The following is a 27710-nucleotide window of genomic DNA, read 5'->3' as shown; positions in this document are numbered from 1 at the left end:
CTACAAAAGTGTTCGTAGGAATTATTTTTGGTGGATTCGACACTCATCAAATTTTGGCGCCGTTGCCGGGGATTGGTGTCTTTAAATTAATTTCTTTTTCTAGTTACTTGGTTTTATGCCACGTTCTTCTCGTACAGGTGAACTTAAATTGACCCAGAGATCGAGAAAACTACTCGTAGACTCCGAAAAGAAACCAAGCAACACAAGGAAGAGGCTTCTACTTCTTCCAAACCAGCAGCAGACTCTGAGTTAGACGTGTCCACGTCTAACAACTCTAAAGACGAAGTCATGGCCCAAAATCCCGAACGAACGATCAAAGAGATGACTTCGCTTGACTTAAATCAACAACCACTCTGCATTGAATATCCTAATTTAGATGTTGATTTTGAACTTAAATCCGGTCTCATCCACTTACTTCCCATTTTTCGTGGCCTTGCAGGTGAAGACCCACACAAACACCTCAAGGAATTTCATGTGGTGTGTTCCGGCATGAGACCTCAAGGAGTCACCGAAGAACAAGTCAAGCTAAGAGCTTTTCCATTCTCATTGGGCGATAAAGCAAAAGATTGGCTCTACTCCTTACCTTCGGGATCTATTGTTAGTTGGAACGAACTCAAGAAACTATTTCTTGAGAACTACTTCCCTGCTTCAAGGACTACAAACATCCGAAAGGAAATAAGTGGAATACGCCAATTCTCCGGTGAAAGTTTCTATGAGTATTGGGGAAGATTCAAACAATTGGTGGAGAGTTGCCCTCATCACCAAATTCCCGACCATCTTCTAATTCAATATTTTATGAAGGATTGTCTGAGGCAAATAGAAGCTTGGTGGATGCAGCTAGTGGAGGTGCTTTGTATGACAAAACTCCTACTGAAGCACGCAAACTAATCACAACCATGGCGGCTAATAATCAACAATTCGGTAATAGAAACGACAACCCCCCACAAAGGGTAAACGAGGTAAGTACTTCTCTTGATGAACGTTTGGATAAACTTACTTCTCTTGTTGAAAAATTTATAGGGGGAAGCATTCAACAAGCCAAAACTTGTGGGATATGTACATCTTCGGGACATTACACTGACGCTTGTCCTACACTTCACGAAGAATCAACCGAACATGCTGACGCCGTTGGTAGATTTTCTCAACAACAACAAAGGAGATATGACCCATTTTCCAATACCTATAACCCCGGATGGAGAGATCACCCAAATTTGAGGTATGGCAATCAACCTCAAAACTTTCAAAGGGTTCCACACCAACAACCACCACCACCACCTCAAGCCAATCCCAATAATGGTATGCCTCTGGAAGATATCGTGAAGACACTCGCCTTGAGCACCCAACAATTCCAACAAGAAACCCGCTCGAGCGTACAGAATTTGGAAACCCAAATGAGCCAACTAGCCAAGGTAAGTTTCCTTCCCAAACTATTATTAATCCTAAGCAAAATGCTAGTGCTATTGTTTTACGCAGTGGAAAAGAGCTACAGTCCGAAATTAGCATTAAGCATGGGGACGCACAACAAGGCACAACAGAGGAAGAGCTTGAAAAATCCAAACAAATCAGCAATGACATTCCTACGGCATTGGTGACAAAACCACCCTTCCCGGAAAGGTTTGCTAAGGGTAAAAAAGAAGGAGAAGAGAGGGAAATCTTCGAAACTTTCCGTAAAGTGGAGGTAAACATTCCATTACTTGACGCAATTAAACAAATACCCCGCTATGCCAAATTTCTCAAAGAACTGTGCACCAACAAAGGAAAGTTGAAAGGCAATGAAAGGGTAAGTATGGGGGAGAATGTGTCCGCAATTCTCCAACAAAAACTACCCCCCAAATGCAAAGACCCTGGTATGTTTTCTATCCCTTGTAAAATTGGTTTAATAGGTATTAAGAGAGCCATGTGTGATTTGGGTGCTTCTATAAATGTCATGCCTCTTACTATCTTTAAATCTTTGAATGTTGGTCCATTAAAAGAAACGGGTGTTTTGATTCAACTTGCTGATCGTTCTATTGTTTATCCTGAAGGAGTCCTTGAAGATGTTTTAGTAGAAGTTAATGAATTGGTTTTTCCTGCTGATTTCTTTGTGATAGATATGAGGGAAGATAACTCCCCCAATTCTACATCTATTTTGTTAGGAAGGCCATTTCTTAAAACCGCTAGAACAAAAATTGATGTCCACAATGGTACTCTCACTATGGAATTTGATGGTGAAATTATAAAATTTAATATATATGAATCCATGCGATATCCTAGTGATGTACCTACTGCTTTCTTTTTGGATGCACTTCACCCTGTTGTGCAGGAATTGACAAATTATGATAATGAAGACCACGCCAAGTTAGTGCTAGAAAGGAGCCTCACACCCACACAAGTGCAACTTTTGGAGGACTTTATAGCACTCGATCCAAACATAGGAGAAAGCGTCTTCGAATTTGAAGCCCTTCCACCTTTACCCTCCAATCTTGCTTTCATTGAATTGCCACAATCTCATACTAAACTTGTCCCTTCTATCTTGCAGGCACCTACTTTGGAGTTGAAGGAATTACCCAAGCATCTAAAGTATGCCTTCTTAGGAGAAAACGACACTCTACCGGTGATCATCTCTAGCAAGCTTTCCTCCTTAGAAGAGGAAAAATTGATCCGTGTGCTTCGAGAGTTCCGAGAGGCCATTGGTTGGACCATAGCCGACATCAAGGGGCTAAGCCCTTCTACGTGCATGCATAGGATTCTGCTTGAAGAAGGAGCCAAACCATCACGAGAGGCACAACGTCGATTGAACCCGCCTATGATGGAAGTGGTAAAGAAAGAAATTTTAAAACTTCTTGATGCAGGTTTTCATCAAATACCCGTGGCACCAGCCGACCAAGACAAAACAACCTTCACGTGCCCCTTCGGCACATTTGCCTATCGACGAATGCCCTTCGGTTTATGCAATGCACCCGCCACATTCCAAAGATGTATGGTAAGCATTTTTTCTGACTATGTGGAACAATTAGAGGTATTCATGGATGATTTTACTGTTTATGGAAATTCTTTCAATGATTGTTTGGGAAAATTGGCTAAAGTTCTTGAAAGGTGCATAGAGAAGAACCTTGTCCTTAATTATGAAAAGTGTCATTTTATGGTTGATCAAGGTTTGATTTTGGGGCATATCGTATCTTCTAAAGGAATAGAAGTCGATCCAGCTAAAATTGATGTCATAAAATCCCTACCTTACCCCGCTAGTGTGCGGGAGATTCGCTCTTTTCTTGGTCATGCAGGATTTTATAGACGGTTCATTAAGGATTTCTCCAAGATAACTCAACCCCTGTGCAAGTTGTTGCAAAAGGATGAGATATTCGTGTTTGATGAAGCATGCAAACTGGCATTCGACAAGTTGAAAGATTCTTTGACCTCCGCACCAATAATTCAACCTCCAAATTGGAAACTACCATTTGAGGTCATGTGTGATGCAAGCAACCATGCTATTGGCGCCGTTCTAGGCCAACGAGTTGGAAAGGACCCTCATGTCATCTACTACGCTTCAAGGATGTTAGACAACACTCAAAGCAATTACACCACCACGGAAAAAGAACTATTAGCTGTTGTCTTTGCTTTAGAAAAGTTTCGTTCTTATTTGCTTGGTACTAAAGTGATTGTTTATTCTGATCATGCAGCACTTAGGTACCTCTTGTCAAAAAAAGACGCAAAGCCAAGGCTCATACGGTGGATACTCTTACTACAAGAGTTTGACTTAACCATTAAGGACAAAAAGGGGGCAGAAAATCTCGTTGCCGACCATCTCAGTCGATTAATAATCGATGGACATTCACCCCCTTTAAAAGATGAATTCCCGGATGAACAACTCCTCGCCACACAAGGAATAATCCCATGGTACGCTGATCTAGTAAATTTCCTTGCTACTAATGCTTTGCCTAATGATTTGTCTAGAGCAAAAAGAGAAAAAATTAGAAGTGATGCAAAGTACTATGTGTGGGACGATCCATATTTGTGGAAGTATTGCTCAGATCAAATCATAAGGAGGTGCGTACCCGAATCCGAAGTTACATCTATTCTTGAATTTTGTCACTCTCATGCTTGTGGGGGGCATTTTGGGCCTAAACGAACAGCATTGAAAGTGTTAGAATGTGGTTTATTTTGGCCAAATTTGTTTAAGGATTCCTATCGATTCTGCAAATCTTGTAAGAATTGCCAAATGACGGGAAATCTCGGTCCCCGTGATCAAATGCCCCTAACCTCCATACTTGTGTGTGAAATCTTTGATGTATGGGGAATTGATTTTATGGGACCATTTCCCTCATCCTTTGGTAAATCTTACATCATTCTTGGGGTAGATTATGTATCTAAGTGGATTGAAGCAAAAGCCACACGTACGGATGATGCTAAAACTGTCATAGATTTTGTGAAGACTAACATCTTTTCTCGGTATGGGATGCCTAGAGCCATCATTAGTGATCGAGGGACTCACTTTTGCAATAAGATGGTAAGTGCTTTGTTCAAAAAGTACAATGTAACTCATCGAGTCTCTACTGCCTACCACCCGCAAACAAATGGTCAAGCCGAAGTCTCCAATCGTGAGATCAAGTCCATACTTGAAAAGACGGTCAATCCCAATCGCAAGGATTGGAGCGTTCGCTTGGATGATGCGTTATGGGCTTACCGCACTGCATACAAGACTCCAATAGGTATGTCCCCGTACCGTTTAGTTTTTGGTAAACCTTGTCATCTTCCTGTTGAACTTGAGCATAGGGCTTTTTGGGCAATCAAACAACTCAACATGACGATGGATGAGACGGGGTGTCAAAGAAAATTGCAACTCCAAGAGCTTGAGGAAATTCGAAATGATGCTTACGAAAACTCAAAGATCTATAAAGACAAGACTAAAATTTTCCATGATCAAGCCATCTCAAGAAAAGTCTTTGTTATTGGGCAAAAAGTGCTGCTTTTTCATTCCAAACTTAAACTTTTTCCGGGTAAGCTGCGTTCTCGTTGGATTGGACCTTTTGTTGTGACTCATATTTTTCCTCATGGTGCAGTTGAAATCAAAAGTCCAACCACTCAAAAAGTGTTCACGGTGAATGGGCATAGGCTTAAACCATTCTACGAAGGTTTTCAATCAACTTTAGTAGACAAAATACAACTCATGGAACCCACCATCACCTAGAAACACCATCCCGTCTAGCCAAAGACGTTAAAGAAAGGCGCTTCTTGGGAGACAACCCATGTCCTTTTTCTTTTTCTCAGTTATTTATTTCTCTCTCATCTAACCTCTTGTGAATGTTGTGATACCACTAAAATCGATTTTTGCAGGTCAAAAGGTATGAGCATCCACAAGGGACTCTCCTTCTCATTCAAAGCCTCACAATTCTCGAGCTCCCGCAGTTCCACCACCTACTCCCGAATCACTAAGGGACGCTCTCTTTCTCCCTTTCTCTTATTTTATCGTCCTAGATATGCATGCTTACCACATTGGGGACAATGTGGAATTAAGTGGGGGGAAGGTGTTTTGATTGTTTTGATAGAAAATGAGTCTTGGTGGATTAATTATTTTGATTGATGCTTGCTACCCCTTCCATATTTGTTGAAGCAAATATTATTTTATCTTGTTCTCACACTAGCTTTATGATCAAAGACTTAGGCTAATCAAGTAATAATTTGGTAATGTGTGATAAGGATGTGCATCTAATGACTCCTGACAACTTACGGTTAAGAACTTATTTTTGCAAATGGTGATTTGATTTGAAAATTGAATGTGGAAAATTGGTGGACATAACCTACCTAGAGAGGAATTTTGAGCCTATACACTCATAAAAATCTACAATTTTTTCTTTTCTTGAGAGATAATGCTTCATGATTTTGTCTTCCTAGAACTTGCTTTGAACCATATCGAGGCCACATCTTTATGCATACACTTGAAAATGATAAAGGCACTAGGATAAAAACCCCTTTAGCTTAAAAAGACCACCTACATACAAATCCCCTTAGTAAGCCCATTTGAGCCTTATAAGCCTTAATTCCTTGTTATGCAACCCTATGTATAAACAAACTCTACCGTCTTTTTATTATCCTTGTTTGGCCCTTCCAAGGACTAGTAGAGCGTCAAAGAACAAAGATGTATTCTAAGTATATGTTTTGACATTAAGTGGGGGGATATCTCAATTATTGTAAAGGACGTTTATGAGCTAACATGTCACATGACAATCTTGTTCTATGCCTTAATAGACAAAGAAAGAGAGAAAAGAAAAAAAAATACTTTAAAAAAAAAAGATAAAAAAAAAGAGAAAAAAAAGGAGAAGAAAAAGAAAATTCTCTCTTCGAAAGAAAGGCATAGTTCAAGTCGAGGAAAGTGGGACATGAAAGAGCATGAGATAAATCAATTTTGAAAAGCTTGGATTCCTACATCTATTACTTGGTGCTCTAATTTAGTTCCTTCGATTTTCACCTCATTTTTCCTTATTCTTCCTACCCCCAAACCAAAGCCCCATTACAACCAAAATATAAGACCTCTTGATTCAAGTGTGTGCATATTTATAAGTGGTGGAGATTTTGGTGTATAATCAAGCCTATGGTGAAGCATTTTCATAGCAAGCATTTGAGCGAAACACTCAACCAAAAACACTTGAGAGATTGGGAGATATGAGAGCATAGTCCACTTGTTTTCCATGCTTAGTTTTCATGAAGATCATCTTGTGAAAACTTGTTTGAAGCTTGTTGAATTGTCTTTATCATATGATGTACTATTCTTTGAACACTTAACTAGATTCTTGCTTGTTACTTTCGTCTGCGATCCATAAAGTTTGGAATGAATTTCTTCAACTATTTTATCTCTATTTCTTTGCATCGAGGACGAGCAAAGGGTTAAGTGGGGGGATATTTGATAGAATCGCATTTTGTACTTATTTCATATAATATTTTAGCCTATTTTGTGATCAAATACTCCTAATTAAATATTATTTTGCAGCATTAGGACAAAAGAATTGGAAAATGAAGAAAAGCACCAAAATAGAAATTCAAACAAGACTCAAACTCAAATTCTGGCAAGAGTTTGGAACTGCTTGGACTACCTCTGATGAAGGAAGAGTTTAACTAGGATTATAATTTTATCTCTATAAGTCTTTTAGTTCAACTAGGAATCTACTTCTAATCCTAGTAGAACTAGGTATCTAGCAATTATAAATAGGTGATGTAATTCACTTTAAGAGACAACTTTTGAACTCTTCTATTTCTCTACGTTTTTATATTATTTTGCTTTTCATGCGTTCTTCCATGAGCATGTCTAGCTAAATCTCTCATTCCGGTTGAAGACTTGGTGAACGCTTAAATCCAACGGGTTGTGAGATCTAATTTATACTTTCTACTTTTATTCATATTGGTATTTGTGTTGTTCTCTGTGCTTTTATTACAAATAATCTGATTTATTGTCAAGAATATTTGCCTAGCCAATTGAACTTTCAAATCCGTAATTGTTTGTTTAGTTCGATAACTAGTGGTAACACAACATAATTGATTATGTAGAAGTTTTCGATTATGTTGTGGGGAATGCACAATCTAACTTAAATAAATCCTCGTAGGTATTTATTGGTTAGAATTGGGCCTTTCTAGTTCTTAATGCTGTCGGTAAATTAAATCTTGAGGACGTTCCCAAGGTTGTTTACTGATTAGGGATTTAGTCAACGGACGTTCCTTGACTATCCACAAGGTAAGAAAAGGTGAGGTCGTTAGGTCGTACCAATTGCCATAACCAATTTATCTATCATGAATAATTGTTATCTTTGCATCTATGATCAACCGCGGAATTAAGTGTGATCCTATCTTTAACTGGAATACTCTTCTCTTATATTTATCTCTTCTAATTTTATTAGCTTTTTAGTTTTATTCTTCTTCACAATCAAAACTCCCCCTAATTATTTCATTTTTGAAGGAATTAATTTAAAACCAATCTCTGTGGATTCGACCCTACTCACACATCTACAAAAGTGTTCGTAGGAATTATTTTTGGTGGATTCGACACTCATCACTTTGTTCTTGCTTTCTCTACGACCATGTTTGAGGGAGGTATGGATAAGTGAGTAGTGGATGAGAGAATAGTGGACCAAGTAAGCTCGTCGAGTGACGAGGGAAAACATGCTGCCTCTAACTCCAAGCATTGTTAGGGTGGGGAGGAGGTAAATAACAAGGAAAAAGTTAGCAAACAAGAGGTCGGGAGATTAAAAATTGAGGATAGCATAGTAGCTTCAAGAATAGAATGTTTTGGGGATTTTTGATCTTGCATGAAGGAGTTTGATATAGATGATCTTAGGACTAAATATGGGATGCATGATGAATTTTTGATATGGATCCCTATATCGGAATATCGCCCCAATTATCTCCCAACAAGCTTCGCCTAATTCTATGTGGCCCAGCTAGAAGTTGGTTGTGTTTTTCTGTTCATCCCCCCCCTCCTTTTTGTCTTGTGGTTTTAAGCTTGTTTAAGATTTCTCTAGCCAGATGGTTACCAAGTCCTTTAGTTTGCTAGCCAGCTTCTTTATGCTGGTTAGTAATCTGCTCGAGGTCCCATCCGCCTCCTAATTTCATTCATTTTACGTGCGCAAGAAAGCCAGTGTTGGGCTATTTAATTTTACCTCTAAGGGGATGCATGGAAATCCAACCATGTAGGTAGAATGCTAGGATAGCAAAAATATTTGAAAAATAAAATCTCCATGAGACCTGACCATGTAGGCAAAATGTAAAGCTGACCATGTACTCGAAAGGCGATAAATAAAAGAATATTTTAGATTATGACAGACATAAGAAAAGTCGAATTAATTAGGGTAGAATTATTCTCGGAGCGTTTTACATTTTATTAAACTAGTAAGCATGAGATTAGCCTAAATGCCACAGAAAAGTCCAAACAGCACCATCCATAGGCAAAATCTAGCAGCAATGGCAATATGAACTTTATTCATACCTATAATTTAACTCAACGATCCAAAGGACATCTTTTCCCTTTTCATCTGATTTCTTCCTCTAATTATCATTTTAATTTTTGAAATTAAAAAATAAAATATTATTTTATTAGTTATTGAATTATATTGATGTAATACGAATAGCATAAAATCAAATCAAAATAAAAACTTAAAATAATAATAGGGATTCACATAATGAAAAAAAGGCAAAGTATCACTTTTGGTCCCCCTAGATAGGGCCCTTCTCACTTGCAGTCCCACGGTTTACGTGTTCAACACATTTAGTCCCAAAATCCTTTTTTTTTAACAGAAATGGTCCTAATCCGTTAACACTAATGGAAATGGCACGTGACAGTCAACTGGGACAAAATATCACTTTTGGTCCCACTAGATAGGCCCCTTCTCACTTGCGCCGACGCTTTAAATATTCAACACCTTTAGTCCCAAAATTTTATTTTTTAATAGAAATGGTCCTGTTCCGTTAACAACTATGGAAACGGCACGTGATATGGCCAAAGGACACTAGTCAACTCTTTCATCCAATTTCTGATATTGTCTGATCGTCTTTTGATTCCTTGGCAAGAATTCGGTTGGTGACATCTACTTCTCCATTAGCCTAGGAGTGTGTCACTGATTTAAACATCTGCTTGAACGTAGACCCTTGCACCAGTCTTGTTTTATGGCCTTGAATTGTCGGCCATTATCTACGATTATTTCATGAGGGAGCCTAAAACGACATACAATATTTTTTCATAAAAATTTCATCACCTCCGTTTCTGTGATGCGAGTGAGTGGCTCAGCTTCCATCCATTTAGTGAAGTAATCGATAGAAGGAATTTTCTCCATCCAGGTGCTAGAGGAAATGGTCGCACAATATCTATCCCCCACTGTGCGAAGGGACATGGTGATAGCATGGTTGTCAGCGGCTTTGTAGGTTGATGTATGAGGGAGGAATGTTTTTGGCATTTCTCACATTTGATCACTAGTTGCTTTGCATCTTGTTTCATGGAAAGCCAGAAGTTTCCTGCCCGCAAGGCTTTGTTGCCGAGCACCCAGATGCCCGCAATCGCTCCACAATAGTCACTGTGTATTTCTTTTAGGATATGCATCCCTTATGATTGGGATAAACATCTGAGTAGAGGATGTGTAAAAGATTTCTTGTATACGATACCTCCTTGTAGTAAAAAATGGGTAGCTCAGGCTTTAAGCCTGGCAGACTCCCATCTATTATGTGGAAGGCATCCCTCTTCCAACCATTGGATGACGGGAGTACTCCAATCTTCTGAGAAGGATATGACTTGAATACAAATTAGAGCTCTTGGTTGAGGTAGGTAATGTATGGTGATGTGCCTTGTTCTACAATCTTCTAAAGTGCTAGCTCCTTGATGTTTTCTTCTCTTGGAATTTGAACAACAAGAATGCTATCAAATCCCATTTTGAGTTCCCATATCTGCTTTGGATAGTGAATCATGTTTCCTCTTTGGCTTCATAAGAGCCTTCCATCTGCTTCACTATCAACTGGGAGTCTGAATAAGCTATCACATGTCTAGCTCCCATATCTTGCGACCTGAGTCCTGTTATGAGTGCCTCATATTCAGCCTCGTTGTTGTAGGGTTTGAATCCAAATTTAATAGCGAAAGTCGAAGTCTTCTCCTTGAGGTGAGATGAGGTGAGGACAATGCTTGCACCGCTACCTTGGATGGGGACGACCTATCTACATGCAACAACCATTTATCGGCTTGGGGGGTGCCTTCTTCAAAGGTTCCTACCGTTTCAAAGACGAAATCGGCTAGGGCTTGGCCTTTGATGGTAGTTCGAGGTAGAGAAGAGATATCGTACTCGCTTAATTCTACCACCCATTTCACCAATCGCCCTAAGGTGTCTGGCTTGCCCAGCGTTTGTTTCAAAGGTAGGTTGGTCTTCACTCTGATGCAATATGAGAGGAAGTATAGACGTAGCCTTCTAGCAGTAGTGACCAATGCAAGGGCCATCTTTTCGATTAGAGTATATCGTCCTTTTGCTCCATTGAGGACCTTGCTGACATAATAGTTTGGCATTTGTTTCCCCTTCTCTTCACGAATCATGACAGAGCTGACTGCTTGAGGGGTGGCTGACAGGTACACATAGAGAGTGTCCCTTGGGGAAGGCTTCATCAATAGAGGGAGCCCTGCTATATATTGCTTGAGTCCCTGAAAATCTGATTTGCAGGTGTTATCCCCAATTGAACTCATTCACCTTCCAGAGGACTTCCAAGAAAAATAGACTTTTTTCTGCCGATTTAGAGATGAATCGGCTTAGTGCTGCCACCCTCCCTATCAGCCCTTGTACTTCGTCGATGTTTGAGGGTGCCTTCATGTCTAAGATGGCTTTGATCCTGAAGGGGTTGGCCTCAATCCGTCTTTGGGTAGCCATGTATCCCAGGAATCGCCCTCCTTTCACTCCAATTGCGCATTTCCCAGTAATGAATTTCAATCGATACTTTCTTAAAATGGCAAACGTCTCCTCCAAGTTTACGACATGATCCTGAGTTTCCTTGCTTTTTATAAGCATATCATATACATAAACTTTGATTTCTTTCAATTTGAGGTCGAAATATTTTGTCCACCAAGCGCCGGTAGGTGGCTCCAGCATTCTTTCAGCCAAATGGCATGGCCTTGTAACAAAATGTTCCAGCAAACATAATGAAGTTGACTCTTTTGCGATCTTCCGGAGCTAGCATTACTTGGTGGTACCCTTGTGATGCATCCATCGTGCTTAAGAATTAACATCCAGATCTGGAGTCTACCAGTTGATCAATTCGAGGGAGAGGATAAAAATCTTTACGGCATGCCTTATTGAGATCTGAAGTCGATGCACATTCACCACTGCCCTCCAAGCTTGGGAACTAACACCACGTTAGACAGCCATTAGGGGAATTGTATTTCATCAATATGGTCGGCTGCCAATAGTCTGTCTACTTCCGCCTGGATTATTTTATCTTTTTCAGGCCCGAAATGCTTCTTCTTTCATTTCACTGGCTTCATACGAGGATCGGTATTAAGGTGGTGGGTTATGATGTTGGGGTCAATTCCTTCTAAATTTGAGAAGTTGATGCAAAAATGTCTGCGTCATGGCGTAAACGCGTGTCGGCTCTTTTAATTCAGAACCAATTCATGTGAATTTTTCTGGATCCCTAGGTATAACCTCAATGTTCATTAGTTCCGCCATTGGTTGGACCTTGGAGAATGTTTTCCCGTCTTTATCTTCAATGTCCTCTTTTTCATGTTTGTTGGGAGGTGCCTTCTTATTGTGCTTGTTGGAGAATGTCTCATTGTCACATTTGTTGGAGGGTGTTTCCTTAGGATTCATCCCTGCTTCTCTTTTGTCCTATGCGCTCGGCCTCTATATAACATTTGCGAGGTTGGAGGGGGTCCCCTTGTACCTCTCCTACACCTCCAAGTGTACGGAATTTGATCTTCATGTCATAGGTGTATATCACTGCTTGAAAGGTATTGAGGGTGAACCTTCCTAGAATGACATTATAGGCTGAAGGGTGTCTACCACCAGGAATTTTAGTAGGCATGTTGTTCAAGCGGCACCAGCGCCTAAAGTCAAAGGGAGTGAGAGCGTGCCTCTCGAATGGACTACTTCCCCTGCGAATCCATAGAGAGAGGTGTTCACTTTTTCTATAGGTGTGTCTTCTAGTTGCATTTGGTCATATGCCTCTCCAAACAATATTGCAACGGAGTTTCCTGAATCTATGAAAATGCGTCCCACTTTATAATTGGCTAATAATGCGGTGATGACTACAACATCATTGTGGGGGCTTTTTGGGACCTAAACGTTCCGTGCTCCCAAACTGGATGAGGGGGCATCCTCTATGGTACTAACATCCCAGATTTCCTTTATGGTCGTGCCGTGCGCCTCTCTAACTTGTGTTTTTCTTGCATAATGGGAATCGCCTCCGTGTGGTCCTCTTACAATCATTCGTGTTACTCCCTTTCTAGGAGGATCGTTGGTTTCAGACTTTCTTCACAGGCATTCCTGCATTCTTCATTTGGTAAAGTTTCTAGAGGAGAAGTATTCACTTCCTTCCCCTGTTTTCTTCTTGCTTGATGTATGGTCCGGTTCCTCGAGCCTTTTTTTAGCAGACATACTCCCGAGATATTCATTTTGGATAAGCATCTCGATCTAATTTGGTGTAGTTACACGTAAACCTCTCGTAATTTAGAAAATAACATCTAATTTCCTTAAGTTTTTTTCGTCTAATAGATTCCACTATTAAGAAAAATTCAACGAAAATCCATATTCACCTCAATAGCATAATCACTGACTTGTTACAAATCAAATAGATATTTTTACTAATCAAACTATCCTTACACATATACACTTCACATGCTAATGCATGTGAGAAGGCTCCTTTATAGGGATAGTTTGGTTAGAAAATGTTCATTAGAGCTTCATTATTTTTATTTTATTATTTTACTAATATTAGAAAATACAAATGATTTTTATTCATAGATGGATTTGTCAGACGAAAACAGACGTAAAGGGGTACCAAATGTAAATTTTCAAATCATGAGAACTACGTGAATAATTACAAAAACTCAGGACAAGGTGACAAAAACATATATGAAGGGTACTAAATATAATTTTTCAAACTATAAAAGAACTACGGTGTGATTACACAAAACCTCTGAGAAAGATGGTTAAGTATTTGTAATTGAGATAAATTTTGAGTACTTTTCATTATTTTTCAGAAATTGGCTTATTATTTGTTTGAAAATATGTTAATAAATTTGACCACAAATTAATGTTATTTCACTGTTAATATCCATTTGGATTTTGTATTTATTATAATTATTTCACATTATATTTTAAACAATTTTTTTAAGATATTTCTTTTTAGGTGTTTTAATATTATCTATTGTATTTTTGTACTTATTACAAGTATCATCACATTTTATTTGAAATTACGATAATTAGTCACTGTTCAATTTGACTTTCTATGTATGCTTTTGAAACGAGATAATTACAGTTTTAAGTCTCATACATTGTCACTAATTCATTTTCAATCCCTAAACATATTGAAATTCTATTTTAGTCCTTGAACTTCTAAAATATTAACAGTTTCGGTCCTTAGGCGTAATTAATGACCATTTTTTCCAATCAAATTAAATATATAGTACAATTATCTATTCTCTATGCTCATGATCAGGCTCAACATGCTTCCAAAAATAAAATTAAACCTCGATAAATTCATATCTTGCTTTCACTGCTTTATTTCTGGGTATTCCAAGTTCTCAATTTTATAAATTTCCTCCAACCACACTATCGCAATAGATGGTTCGCAAGTACTTGGCCCCTTTAGCAGCAAACAACACAACTCCATTTAAAAATTTTGAAATATAAATATTTTCAAGATACTCAAACAATCTTTCGAAGGACTAATCTGAAAAACATGAACTACCTTTGAATGCATCTGTGAATTATTTTCTTTAAGAATAAGCAAGAATACTAAAAAACGTATGAGAACTAGGATGTTTGGTGGTGAATCATGTAGAGATTATGTGAAATACGACTGCAACTGTAATGCTATAAAGAAAACTAATTGTTGGTGAGCAGACTTTGTGTGTGAGAGTTGAAGTGAAGTTTAAAAATAAAGTTTTCTTTCTTGACTTGCCTAATTTCTATTTATAAGAGCAGGACAAGAGAAATTGGGAGGTTGTTGAGGGTGGTTTAGATATCTATAGATTCCTTGAGATGTCTTTTTTCCCAAGAAATAGTTAGTTTGGTTGTATACCACATCATTTGTGTCCCACAAGAGCAGGAATCAAAGCTCATATCAGTAAAAAATAGTTGATAAAGGGGAAGTGCTTACCTGTCAATTAGAGTGATTAATTTGCTAACCTTACTGAATCTCAAAATGTTTCAAGAACTGCATTAGTTTGATTAGGCCATTCTGTACACATCTTGTAAAAATGATGATGTCATCTGCATAAGCCAGGTGGGACACCTTAGTTCTGCAACTTGTTTGGTAGATCATATTTATATTGTGCAAGAAGCAATGACCAAATCCCTTGGATAAAACCTTTGCTGCAAGAATGAATAGATCTGGAGAGATAGGATCTCCTTGTCTGAGACCTTGTGCGAATTTAAAGTATCTAGAAGGTTCCATATTTCCAGTTGACTTTGTCATAAGCTTTGGATATGTCCAATCTATGATGAGGTTGAGTTCGCTATATCTCAAGTCAAGATGATGTGTCATTTCTTTTTCTTGAGCAAGACCGATATTGTCAACAATGATTCTACCCAGAATAAAACCATGTTATAAGGGGGAGATGAGGCCAAGAAGGGCTTGAGCAATCTTATTATGAAGGAGCTTTGACATGATTTTGTTGGTCGCATTGCAGAGGGAGATGGGTCTAAAGTTCGACCAAGATTGTAGAGAATCATTTTTAGATATGGGGGTGATGGTAGTAGTAGGGAAACATCTTGGCATAGGTGTGCCATCAAAGAAATCTCTGAAAACTTCTATAATATATTCTGCAGTAGGTTTGAAAGAAAGCTGAGGAGAATTCATCTAGGCTAGTCAGACTATCTTTATTGATAGAGAAAATAGTTTCTTAGATATCTTCTAAGAATGGGGTTCTGCATAGGTTGAGGCCAACTTCTTTAGGAGGTTGATGGAACTGAAAGGGGAAGTCTTGGTCGTGGAGGGGAGTTGGATTGGTACAAATAAGGTCCTTAAAGAAGGCAATAATAGATTCCTTTATTTGAGTTGGTAAAGTTATTTCTTGTTAGTTTTTCATTACTCTATGTATTCTAGCTTTCAATATTTTCTTCCTCACTAGTGGTGGAAGAACTTGGTGAAATGATATTGAACATGGCTAGGATGAAGAATACAGTTTTGATGACTACGAGACTAAAGAAAAACGAGAACATGAGTGTGTGATGTTAGTGTCTGGGTATTTTTCTATCATTTATATAACCGTTCTTGTATTGAAATATCTTAATTTATAGTTTTTTATGAATAATTGTTTTAAGAAACATTGTGACGGTTTATCTAACAAATTTGTTCTAAAGGTTGTTTCAAAAAAATTGGAATGGTTTATATATATATAAACTGTTCCAATATGTATTAGAAAGCCGTTCCAAATATCAAATAACAAAAGTTGTACTTAACTTATAATAAATCCGTTATAAAACTTATCCTATCATACCCATTCTATGTTCTGGTTACGATACATCAACATCTATGAGCAGGATCCATACCAAACTATAAAACATATAAGATTCCATCTATTTAATCATATCCAATGATTTAATTTAAAATAGAATGGCTTGATTGAATGATGCACATTCCATAAAGACCGATTATATATTTTGGGCACATATCTCGACAATCATCTATCATGTTTTCTTTTATCCGTTTGATCATATCTAACTGTCTAATCTAATATCAGATAGTCTGATCAAGTGATACAGTACAATAATATAATATAATATGATAGTAACATCAATACAATACTTACAACTATGAATGTACAAATTTGTTTCATTTCGTGAAAATGTACCAATATCACGCAAAATATTTTTATGTACTTAATGGTATTATTTATCAAATTATATACTTCTCTTCGATATTAACCTGTCGGAAATATGTTACTTTTTATTTTTTTTTGATTTAGGGGAAAAATATGTTTTTTAAATAGCTTTTGGAACGATACTAAAATAATTTGGAAAGGGGATCTTGTATATGCAAAAAAATGTTGACGTTTAGAAATTTTAAATGGTCTTGGAACATATTTTTAACAATTTGTAATGATGTTTGTATCACTTTTGGTTTCTATAATTGAGTTTAGTACAGTATTAGTAAAATGACATCGTTTAAATATTTTAGGCGAGCATGTGCAAGATTATACACTAGGATGTAAAATAATTGAAAATGGACTAAATTGCTCATTTTAAAGCTAGAAAAGGGTAAAATTGTCCAAAATTCCATCCGTGGACCTAATTTAAGCAATTTTAAAAGTTATTGGACTAAATTGAAAATTCACGAACTTAAAGGACAGAAATTAAACGCTGGGAAACTTAAAGGACCAAACAAATCCTTTTCCCTATATATGTCCCCAAAATCTTTTATCCTCTCTTTTTCTTTTCTTTTCTCTTTCTTTCATATACATATATATGTATGTAGATATATTATTTACTAATATATATATATCATTTACATATATATATCATTTAATAATATATATATTATATATATATATGATATTATTATTATTTTATTTATTTAATTAAACTTTTCTCAAAATACCCATCACGTCCCTCTTAAATTTCCTTAATTAATATAAGTTGTCCCTAAATATTATAATGAACTCCAATTTAATCCGTTCAAGTTTTATTGTATTTCAATTATGACCAATAATTTATTTACCAATTAACTAAGTTTCATAAGAATTTACCATTTAATCGTACAATTATGTATTATAATCCTTGGGGCGTAATATTGGTGCTAGCCAACTAACGTAAAATATTTACGCTGCTGAAAAAGTATGAACTGATTCATGCCTAGTTTGTATTCGCCTACATATATACGTGAAAATATTGATACCTCCACCACACTTCTTTTAGGTACTCGTCAATGCTGGCCAAGAAGCTTGTGAATTCAACCACACTTTCGAAATCATCTAACTTGTTCACTATCCAAGAGCAGTCTACTATTCATCAGAAAAGAGGTGACGGTAGTTTAAAAAAAAAAGCATCCGAATCACACACTAGTAAGTGGTTAATTTTGCATATTTTCTTTATTGTGCTATTCTTATACATTTGGCTGGTTCTTAATTAAACTGACGATGCTAGGGTCTCATTCAAGAGTCTGTGTGCAAGATTAAGGTGATTTGCAGCCTCGAGATGAATCAGTAAGTTTATTACCCCTAGCTCTAATTAGCTTTCTTAAAATGCACATGCTTCGAGTACTAGATTTTATAGTATTATGGGAGGTAGGTCCATGTAAAACTATGGCAGTCCTCATGCACTTATCTTTCCCAATTAAACTACAAATTATATTTTCTAGCTGCTTTTGTTGGCTAATTATACTTTTGAGTGGGTAGTAGCTCTTCTCATTTCCATTCCCCTTCTTGTCATAGAAACTATTACTAGCAAGATACCTAGGCTTTCAGGCTAAGACAAATTTGGCCCAGCTTACACTGATAATAATGTCTCTGCACCAATCAAGGATTGTCTTGCATCGGCTTCATTCTTATTTTTTCAATAGATTTCTAAAGATGCGCGGGGGACAAACTTCAAAGAATAGGAAAAAAATGATAAATGCAATAACCGAAAAAGAAGAGAAAAGAAACAGAAAAAAAAAAGCTAGCCACAAAAAAAAAAGGAAAAGGAAACAGAGAAACAAGTGATATCCACAAAAAACAAGCAGAAAAAAAAAAAGCAATATCCACAAGAAAAAACAAAAAAGAAAAAGTGATATCCACTCATCAACGTCGTGTTGTTGCTGTGGATGTAGAGGCAATTGAGTGATTGGAAAATAATTTTTGCTGCTCACAAGATAGAACACACAATAGCCTATATTACTGCGTGTCAGGTACGTGGTATTGTAGTTTGCTGTTTAAGTAAGATAGATATTAGTTAATTTATTTTGGTTATAGGAAATAATTTTCATCTGGAAAGTGGCTACTGCAATCTTTACCTATTTGAAGTCATTTATCACCTCACACGAGCTTATAATAACCCATAATCCTTGAATCAAAATAGCTTTACAAATAAAAATGCAATTAATTTCTCTTAATGTGTAAGTTTTTTTAGGTTTTTCCTCTGCGTTCCTATTTAGACTTATAATCTTACACAGTAAGCATATGACTATATTTTTGGCTTTCGTTACTGGCTTATTCAAGATAAGTTTGGATTGTTTGGACTATGATTCACTGTTTTTGGATGTCAATATGCATTCATTTGTTAACCGAAGCTATTAATTGGATTTGATATTTCATTTTGCATTTGTTGTAATCATTTGTTTTCTATTGATGTGTTGAGGGAATTCTTGTAACGAAATGTTCCTAAGTAATTTCCTTTAACTTACCGAAAATTTCTTGTAGTTATGTTCAATCGACGGGATGTGGTTGTCTTAAGGTTTTCAACGCCTCATCTTGTTTAAAAGGTGATACTTCCATGGTTACTCTTTCTCTCCTCTTATATCTATATGCGTAGTAGTCAATGGCGCAGTATGCCGCAGGCTTCTCGCCATTCTTGGCCTATGGCGCGTGCCTTCATCTTGGCGCGAACGTAGGCGCCATACGGACTGTTGGCCATGCGCACCTTTGTGGCGCGCCGTTACGGACCCAGGCCTTTTAAGCCTGGGCGGTTGGGCCCATCAAAATTGTTTTTGACAAAGTACCTAATAACCTTATAAAATAAGGAAAGAGGAGACATAAAGTCATTGTGGATTTTTGGACTGGTGCTGCATGCATGTTACAAACTCCAAAACTTTCAAACTTGAGTTCTAAAATTTTAAGAGAGGATCGAGATTGAACAGGCATACACAAATGTCAGTTGCCTCCCATAGCCACAGACTGCCGCTGTCACTTGCCACAGACACAACACACCAAATCAGTTTGTCCCCTTTCTCTTATTCTTATTCGTCCTCCCTATTCTTTAATCGCGTTTCCCTTTTTTTTTCTTAAATTTTTTGTTCTTATTATCCTAGTGTGTTTCTGTTTATTTTTGCTTTAATATGTTTGTTTCTTCATTCCTTATATTGTGTCTAATTTTGATACTATGTAATGTAACAATGTAGGTATGTAGTTTATGTTTATAATTTTTTAAGTATAAACATGGTCTATTATGTCATTCTTTTTTATCAAATTCATGTGCCTGAAATTCTGAACACCAAAAGCACATATAGAAGTTCTGAGATTATTTTGTCTTGGTAAGGTTGGTATATATGAGTTAGTGATCTATGTTAAAGCTTTTGTTTTCTACTGATGCGTTGAGGAGGAACTAATATACCATCAATACATTGTTTTGTAAATAATAATTATTTGCATCTAAGATAATAATTATCAAATTTTAAGAGTAAAGATAATTACACAACCCTTCAAAAAAATTAATTAGTAACTAACCACATTATAAAATTAGCAAATAAATATATATTAGCATAATACCTTAACAAATGGTAAATAGATAGACACATTCACAGGAAATTCAAGTTAAGTGACCATTAAATCCAAAACATAATTCATCATTAAATATTTAAGACTATAATCAAAGTGGGAAAATGAGGAACTAAGTTGCCTACCTTATGTATTCATTTTAAAAGACACTATTAATGGAAGGCATACTAGAATTTAATAAATATAAAAAGTAATTATAACAACTAATTTATTATAAAGTTATTCTAGTCAACTAAAAAAATTGCAAGAAACTTTAGTGCTATTCACACATTTTATAAATACAGATATATAGATAGTAAAACCTTTATTCTATTTGAAATTAACTATAAGTTAAATTTTCAGAATCCAACTTGTATGATTCTGCAAATTGTAAAAACAAAGATTTTCAAATCATATGAGGTGTGTGTAATCACATTATGTTGCAAGAAGGGTTGTGTAATTATCTTTACTCTTGAAATTTGATAATTATTATCTTAGATGCAAATTATTATTATTTACAAAACAATGTATTGATAGTATATTGGTTCTATCTCTTGGTCAAAGTTTATCAAATTATTTATTACCTTTTCTAATCATGTTTCTAATTTATTATTAATTTATTTCAGATCAAAAAGTCGGGTGGAAAGGGGGTTACAGACAGAGTTCGAAAAGGTCAAATCTTGGATGATTCCATCATCTATAATTGAGTTGCGAAAACTTCTGGATAGGTATCCTACATTTGCACTGAATTCTTTCTGATTAAAGAATTTCTTTCTAGTTGCTCTGGAATAATTAGGAGATTCTCTTCAAATTATTTATTTATTTTAGATCGAACTTTTTTAAGTTCCTCATTTTTTTCACTTTGATTAGAGTCTTGTATATTTAATGATTTAATGGTTAATTATTATTTTGCTATTGATAAATGGTCCGGGAACAAAGTCGGAGGCATAATAGCATAAGGGCTGACCTATCGTAAAAGGCACCAGTGAGTTCTTTGTTTAATTATCTTCATGTGCATGGGTAATTTAGTTCAAAAAATAACAAAGAAAAAGAAGGATGGTGGAATTATCCGAATTATAATTATAACTTAAAATTAATTTATTATTATATATAAAAATAAAATTTTCCTAGTTTTATTTCAAAAATTGAACTTTTCTACATTTTGATAAAATCTATATCAAACTCGTTCAGGCAAGACCCAAAAACCCCAAAAGATTCTATTCCTAAAGCAACTATCTTGTACTCAATTTTTCTTCTCCCTACTCCTCTTGTCTAACTTTTTTCTTGTTATTTACCTACGATAGCAGGAGAGGTAGAGGTTTTCCTTCATGACTCAACGAGCTGGCACAAAAGCATAATACGGAAGTTTGTTGTGGAGAGCGCTATATCGTTTGAAATCTTTTTGAATAAGCTAAATATATGTGATTTGAATTCAAATACACCGAGATAAATCAAATTAAGTCTTGTCATGTCTACATGACAATTTGAAAAGATTCCTTGATCATTTGCCTTTAATCTACTATGCGTAAAGCAATTAATAACTAACAAAAGAGGATAAGAGGATAAGAAAATAAGAAAGAAGAAGGGTGCTACCTGATCACGAAAAGATCAAAATTGTATTACTCACAAAATATAGCATCAACTAGCGGTGGAAACGAGCTGAGCTCGAAATTCTGATTCAAACTCAAGCTAGAGCTTTTTATTTTTTATTTATAATAAAATAAAATTAATTTAGAATATTTATTTATTATGCTAGATTGACAAGTCCAAATTATTTTTAACAAAAATATATTCTGAACTTTCTTAAACTATTAGATAATTCAAGAAATAATAATTAGTATAAAATAAAAAACCATAGTAACAAATATGAATTTACTAACTTGTTGATTAAGATTATTGTTGTATAGAGATTTATAGATAACAATATTTTACTATTGAACATAGAGTTAACTATACAAAAAATTTATAAAAAATATTGAAAAATTTTGAAAAGCTTGCAAGAGCATATAATTCTTCTAGTCTTCAAGGCTTTTCACTTTGGGGGCTCGTATGATACTTGGGCTTCGGAAAGGAGAGATGTAAGAAAATTACCAACTTGATCCTTAGCCCAAGTATTATATTTGGTTACTTACTAAAATCTCGAGCTAGCTCGACTTTAGCCTGAGTCGAGCTCCAAACATGCCAGCTCAACTCATCTGCCCTCCATAGTATCAAAAGTGCCATTCGAACATTTAATGCAATCATCATTGGAAGAGCATAACCAAATTAAACCCTGATACGGGTTGAATAATGCGATCTCGAGATTCGATCTCCACTAAGAATGCTGATTCGTCCAAGACCAGATTTCGGGTTCTCTGAGAATGAAACAAGTACAGTGAGCTCGTCGGGCATGTCCCCGACAATGACCCTCCGACGCTCAAGTCAGGTTGATCGAGAGAAATGTGTTCTATCTCAAGGTTCGATCACAATAAATGCGTAACAGGTAGTTAATGTCGGCGTTTCGGATCTATATATAGGGCTCAGCAGGTCAAAGTTGACCTGCCACGTGGTCTCATCCTACTGGCCCGCGTCCGCGATCGGACAACTATCATTGTTCGGGTCTTCGGAGGCAGATGGATCCGGGTTGGGTCTGTTCGACCCGACCGATAGAAAAGACGCGGATCCTCGCTTAAATGATGAAAATGCCCTTAATGAAAGGCTTTTTTGGTATTTCCTAAGCATTCTCCATTAACCACACATCATTACTCCAGCACTTATCAAAAAGTGGAGGTACCACTTTTGGAGAAGTCCTTCGGTCGCGTCTATCACCTCCTCCATCCGTTCATCCACCTGTCACCATCTCACGGGTTTCCAAGCGGCGCGTCTCCCCAGAGGTTGGGCCTTATAAATACCCCCCTCTTTCAAACATTCTTCTCTACCCCACATACAAGTGTCCAGCGACCAGCACTGTTGCTCCTGAGTTCGCGTTCGACCTGCTGCTTCCAGAGCCATCCTGCTTTTTAATGTACAATGACTTCCAGCTCTAGTTCGAACTCTAAGTCGCGACCTGGCTCTAGGTCTTCTGCGACCCCTTCTGAGTTTGCGTCTGGGTCCTCATCTGATTCTGTGTCTGGGTCTGCGTTCAGGTCTGCTCACGGTTCTTTCTCTACCTCCCCAAAAAGGAACAAAAAATTCCCTATTTCCAAAATTACTGATGAACAAGCAGGTCCTTCTACTCTTGCAAAATTCCAAGATAGGCTTGCTAAAAACACTTGGGAGGGCGTGGTCAGTAGAGTTAGGACACCTGTTCTTAAGATTAGGGAGAAATGCCACATACCCTCCGATTATGACATTGTTATTCCTGCCACTTTTGATTGCATGCATCGTCCTCCTGAGGGTTTCAGCACTTTTTCTATCAAACACCTCGATGCTGGACTTCGATTTCCTTTGGCTCCCCCCATAGCCTCGATTTTGATAAACTGGGGTTGTGCCCTATGCAACTTTCCCCTAATTCTATTTCTCATATTGTCCTCTTTGTTGTAATAATGCAATTCTTAGGTATAGAACCCAGTTTTGATAATTTTTGGAGTCTGTACACTTTCACCACTTCGAAACGATCCGGCAGTAGGGGTTTCTTTTATCTTTCGGTCAAGCCCGACTGTGGATATCTGAGCACCTTGAAGTCGAACGTAGGAGTCTGGTTAGATCGCTACATTTTCATTCGATCTCCTAGAGGTGTCTGGCCCTTTAAAAACGAATGGACCAAATATAAACTCATTCCGAAAATAAGTGGAGGGGGGCTGGAGGGCGATCAGATAAATAACCTAACGGCTTATAAATACGACCCCAAGAAGCTTCTCACTGAGAAGGTTTTTCAACTATTTGGGCTCTCTCCAGCTTCCCTCCACATCGAAGAGTCTTTAGGTGATTTTCTTCTTCTGGTCCCATTTATTCCATTGTTGTTGTGCTCGCATGTACTAACCTCTCTAATTCTGCAGATAGTCTGATCATGCGTTCGCGCAATGCTATGCGGATGAAGGCGGCCCAAAATAAATTGAGGAATGGGAAGCAGGTCGCAGCTTCTTCCGTTCTCCCTCCGAGTTCGCCTGCCCCTGTTCCTTCGAAGGCTCGTGTACCTGCTAGCCCAACCGACCAGCGACCCATCACGGTCGATAGTGAAGAGACTCCTTCCACTCCTGCAGGTCACCACGTCTCTAACTCCTCAGAGTTAGAACTAAATTTGGATGTGGTCAGTGGTGACCAGGGGGCCGAGCAAGAAAAGCGTGACCCTTCGGGCGAGGAGCGATCCAAAAAGAGGAAGCAGTCTTCACCCAAGCGAGGGTTAGGGGACAAGGCCAAGCAGAAGCCAAGCGACAAGGGCAAAGGGAAGGAGCCCGCAGAACCCTCTAGCCCTCACAAGCCTAAGCCGCAACGCTCGAATTTTTTAAGCAGGATGGTTAGGGAAGCCGCAGAGAAGACTAGTCAGAGTGAGGATTGGGACAGATTTTTGAGGTTGGCTCAGCTCGCCTCATGTTGGGAGGACAACAGGGCAGCCCTTCGAGGAAACTAACCACCTCCGAAGTGGGATAGCATAACCAGTTCGGCACTCTATGGCGAGGCAGGGGGCGACTCCTTCGACCTCTATGATTCCCTCACCTCCGTTCGCGATCAGGGTTCGCTAGTGATGAACAACCCCATCCGGCTTGAGGAGTTTGGGGCCCAAGCTCATCTACAGGTATATATTTTTTGTTAATCGTGTATCTCCTCGTTCTGTTCTTTTAACTGGCTTCGTCCGACCTCGCAGGCCTTGACCTTTTTCCGGAGTATTGCTTTGAAATGCACCCACTACCGGAAGAGCTTTATTTTAATGGACCAGAAGCTGCAAACTCTTAAGGCTCAACTGGCAGAGTAGGATCAGGCGGACCTCAGGCATGTAGATGACATGATGGCCCTCGGTGATAAAATCAAAAGCTTAGAGGCTGAGCTCGATGCTGTCAGGAAGGAGAAGGAGATCGCTCTTTCCGAAAAGGAGGTGGCTTTGTCCGAAGCCAAGAAGGAGGCGTTCGAGGCTGGTCGTGAGGTCGGCCTCATTGAGGGCTACAAGCATGGAATAGTGGAAGGCCAAGTTGGTCGCATTACCGGAAGAACATCATCAAGTCTTGGCCAACTCAAGGATGTCCGCAGTTCGTGATTTTTTGAAGACCGACACTTTTACGACTGCTCTTGAGATCAAGTCCGCGGATTCATTCGCCAAGGGTTATGAGACTTGCCAGGCCCAAATCGCAAAACTTGGTGGATTTCAAGAGTCCTTTGATCGCGGTCAGCTGGATATCACGCTTGATGGCGACCTCCAACCTTATCTTGTTGAGCCCGACCTGAAGGATGATGAGTTCATGGCTCTAAGGGACGAGCTGGAAGCGGAGGCTAACGCATGACGAGTCCCGGTCATCTAATTTTTTGTAATAGGATTCTGACTTGAACAATCTTGAATCGTAAATTCTAGGGATCGTTTTTTGACATGTAATTCTTTTGGGAACTGAATATTGGGGTGTGGATTTTTGGTCGCTCCTGTAAACGATATTCGATCAATAGAAACTTTTGACAACTTTTTGCAGCTCGCGTATTTTGCTTCTCTCTATCTCTATCTACTGAATGCTTTCCTTTATTCATAGATCGTATGTCTTTTGGATCGCAAGATATTAGTCTTCTTTTAATCGTCTTTTAGATTGCAACTTTCTTGGGCGCCTCCTTTTCGGTTGGCGTTTGAAGTGCATCTTTTTCAGATCGCACTTTTAGGCTACGTCTTTCTCAGATCGCACTTTTAGGCTGCGTCTTTCTTAGATCGCACTTTTAGGCTGCGTCTTTCCCAGATCGCAGTTTTGTTGAACGCCTCTTTCTTAGTTGGCGTGTGAAGTGCTTTTCAGATCGCACTTTTAGGCTGCGTCTTTCCCAGATCGCAGTTTCGTTGAATGGCTCTTTTTCAGTTGGCGTGTGCAGTGCATCTTTTTCAGATCGCACTTTTAGGCTGCGTCTTTCCCAACTCGCAGTTTCGTTGAATACCTCTTTTTCAGTTGGCGTGTGAAGTGCATCTTTTTCAGATTGCACTTTGAGGCTGGGTCTTTCCCAGATTGCAGTTTCGTTGAACGCCTCTTTTTTAGTGGGGGTGTGATATTTCGAGCAATTTAATAGTAAACGAAGGTGAAGCAGAAGATAAACGTAAATATTGGATCCCAGTAATATGAAAAGATAAAATGGATTCCTTTAAAATTGTTCCGAATAGATTACAAGGGAATTACAAACTGTACGAGTTTCCATGGTCATTTTCTAACACAAAATATTCGAACTCCATGTCATATGAACTTGCGAACTCACAGCTGATGGTCTTTCACAGGCTCCTTTTATCTTCCAATGATTGTTCGGCCTTTCACAGGCTCCCTTTGATGCGATCTCGCCGTAGTTGATGGCCTTTCGTAGGCCCTTTCGATGCGATCTCACCGCAGTTGATGGCCTTTCACAGGCTCCTTTCGATGCGATCTCGCCGCAGTTGATGGCCTTTCATAGGCTCCTTTCGTCTTCGAATGATTGTTCAGCCTTTCACAGGCTCCCTTCGATGCGATCTCGCCGCAGTTGATGGCCTTCCATAGGCTCCTTTCGATGCAATCTCGCCGTAGTTGATGGCCTTTCACAGGCTCCTTTCGATGCGATCTTACCGCAGTTGATGGTCTTTCACAGGCTCCTTTCGTCTTCGGACTCCCGGGCTCATGCATAGAATCTTTACAAATTTTGTATGTTCCAAGGACGTGGCAAGTTTCGTCCTTGCATGTCTTGCAGCCTGTATGTCCCTTTCTTCTTGATCTCGGTCACCTTGTACGGCCCCTCCCACGGTGGTTCTAGTTTTCGCACATGCTTGGAGGCTTCGACCTTTTTGAGCACGAGATCTCCCACTTGGAGCTGTCTTGGTCGAATTCTGCGATCATGGCTTTTCATCATCAATCCCTTGTGGTGCAGAATTCTCGAATATGCTGCGTCCCTCTTTTCTTCGATCACAGTGAGGTCAAAGCTTCGATCCTGCTGGTTAGTTTCAAAGTCATACATTGCGACCCTTTGGGACTCTTCACCGATCTCCGCTGGGATGATAGCTTCGGTTCCATACACCAAGCAGAATGGAGTCTCTCCTATAGCTGTCCGTGGTGTCGTTCGATAAGCCCATAGCACTCCAGGTAGTTCGTCAACGCACGATCCTTTATTCTCCAGCCGCGTTTTCAAGTGTTGGAGGATCGTTCTGTTGGTCACCTCCATCTGCCCGTTGGCTTGTGGGTTCGCAACTGCCGTGAAGTGCTGTGCGATCTTGAGCCCCTTGCACCATTCCGTGATTTTTCTTTCCTGAAATTGTGTATCGTTATCAGAAATTAAAATCCGGGGCAAATCGAACCTGCAAAAGATGTTTTTCCAGATGAAATTGATGATTTCTTTCTCGGATATTTTAGCGACCGCCTCTGCTTTGACCCACTTGGTGAAGTACTCCACTTCGACAATGATAAATTTCTTCTGGGCCTGTGCTAGGGAAAAGGGTCCAACAATGTCGATCCCCCACTGGTTGAACGGGCAGGCTATCTTGATCGGTTCGATCGGG

General features: G+C 38.4%; 1 pseudogene; it reads left to right on the top strand.

Moving 5' to 3' along the window:
* Positions 1-288: 288 nt before the first annotated feature.
* On the top strand, positions 289-3083 carry LOC105179165 (uncharacterized; annotated as a pseudogene).
* Positions 3084-27710: the final 24627 nt, after the last annotated feature.

Source organism: Sesamum indicum, linkage group LG10 (genome assembly GCF_026168435.1).
Source record: "Sesamum indicum cultivar Baizhima isolate 11 linkage group LG10, ASM2616843v1, whole genome shotgun sequence".
Taxonomy (NCBI): domain Eukaryota; kingdom Viridiplantae; phylum Streptophyta; class Magnoliopsida; order Lamiales; family Pedaliaceae; genus Sesamum; species Sesamum indicum.
This window is presented reverse-complemented; position numbering and strand designations above follow the sequence as displayed.